Source organism: Manis javanica, chromosome 8 (assembly GCF_040802235.1).
Source record: "Manis javanica isolate MJ-LG chromosome 8, MJ_LKY, whole genome shotgun sequence".
Classification (NCBI taxonomy): Eukaryota; Metazoa; Chordata; class Mammalia; order Pholidota; family Manidae; genus Manis; species Manis javanica.
Window position 1 is genome coordinate 82312890 of NC_133163.1, and position 2394 is coordinate 82315283.

Here is a 2394-nt window from a genome sequence, read left to right on the forward strand (position 1 = left end):
CTTTCCTTCATTAACCCTAGAAAACTAAAAATTAGGAGTTTGGGACTGATCTTTTAATTTTTGAACAGAAGCATTAAGACCCCATATAAATACCAGTGGTCTCTGAATCATTGCAACTGAGAGATTTTTGAGACATTTAAATTTCTAAATTATCTTAAAATTTTTAAATCTAATAAAAATGTTCTTCAGGAATAACTTCTAATTGAATTATAATCAATATACCTGTTTAAGTTTTCCAATTTTGTTAAGAAATGTACAGCTCCTTATAGGAGTACTGCTTCTTTAGCAAAGAGAGTTCCTATTTGGATCCTGGAGTCCTTTTGGATCTGCTATTCCCATTCTCATTTCACACAGGACTTCATACAGAGAGAAAAATAATTCTGCACTGAAACAGCTAAAATAATTATGGTGCAAAGAGATACATGCCTAGACAGGAAATACATGAATATACTGTGAACTCAGTAAGATACAGACTGGCCTTCCTGTATGCTTGTTTTTCTTAAATTTCACTAGTAGAGCAGCCCCCGCCCCCAAAAAATGAAAAAAATTGTTCACACAAACTCAGTGCTTTCCCTGGACCAGATCATTGCTCCTTTATCAGTGGTCTAGGGGATAGCTGTTTCTGGCTATTGATAAGGCAATCTGCTCACATCACAATTTTGTCTCTTGGACTGACAGTTCATTTCCTACCTTATTTGCAGTAAAAATGTGTCACAGTATTATAAACTTTCATACATTGACTCAGATTAGTGTTTTAAACTGATTGTATTCTCAGTTCTAAAAATGCCTGGTTTAAGAGGAAAAAGATTACTTTCCTCCTTTGAATATGAGTATTAGTCAACACTTTGAATCCATACAATAACACCTCTACCTTTCATATAAATTCATTTTTAGTAACACCTGTCAACAACCACAATACAACAATGATAACATAATCACTAATAAAAATGCCTTCTTTTTCAACTTTTTCTTAATTTCCTATGATTCTGTAGATTCTCTCAGCATAAGCTGCTGTTTAAACACACTTTCTCAATTACTTACAGATCCCCCCAAAATTGTTGAAGACAACTTGCAAAGTTTCATCTAAGGAACACTACATCCCAAAATTAAAGAGTGTGTACTTTTTCCAGGAACTCACATAACATTTGCAAAAATATGATTAACATGTAGGGCACAGAGTCTCAGTAAATACCAGAAACCCAGTAATTACACAATGCATCATCTAATGACAATGCAATAAAAATATGAAATGATAAATACTCCTCCCTTATTCAACCCTTAAACATATCTGCCCCCAAAAACAGAACCTGGCACCTTTACAAATAAGGGAAAAAGCTTTATAAGTAAGTCATGAGCAAAAAAGAAATCATAATAGCAATGACAAAAACATTTAAAACTGAATAATAGAAATAGACTATGTATCAACATTCCTTAAGAACACTTCTAGCCATAAATTCCATGTTAAAATATAAGAAAAAACAGTAAGCTGGCTTTCTATGTAAGATACTAGGGAAAAAACAGGGGAGGAATAAAAAAGTAAAAGGATAAAAATTATAATGATAAGAGCAGAAAATAATGAAAATTTCTCTGGTCCTTTGTATGACTCTAGCTTAAGCTTAATACCAACACCCAATGAGGAACTAGAAGGGGAACTTGGGGGTAATTTTGTTTTTGAACATGGCATATACAGTTAGGATGTGATGGAGCAGCTGAGCCCTTGAGAGTGACATGGGTTAAGGGTTGATTATGAAGACCAGACTTTACCCAAGAATTAGAATTAGTGGAGAATTCTATAGAGAGTTGTTGCTTCTAAATCTGGTGGTGATTCTGAAGTTGCTATATGTCAACAAGACTGATGGCTGAGAAGAAACGCTGGATGCAGAATCTAAAGTGTGCCTTCTGTTGACAGCATAAAATTGGACTTTTTCTTCTAATATGATCATCTCATTTGTATGGAGTATTCATTTGCATTTAATGTCATGATTGATGTGGTAGGATTTACATCTACCAGTTTGCAGTTTGATTTCTGTCTCATGTCTTTCTCTTCTGTTGTTGTTCTTTTGTTCTTCTATCACCTTCTTTCTTGCTAAATGGATATTTTCTAGGGTGTCATTTTAATTTCTTTGTTGGCTCTCATCTATACTTTATTTCCAGTTATTTTCTCTGTGGTTGTTCTAGGGATTACAGTGTGCATGCTAATTTATCACAGTTTACTTCATTAACTTAATTCCAGTAAAATTATAAACTTTTGCTCCAGTCTATCTTCATTTCCTCCCCCCTTTCTGTGTTCTATTATTGGCAGATACATTAATCTTTATAAGTCAAAAGTAAAATATCAAAGTTATTTTATGCAACCACCTTTCAAATCAGGTTAGACAGATAAAGATAAAAACC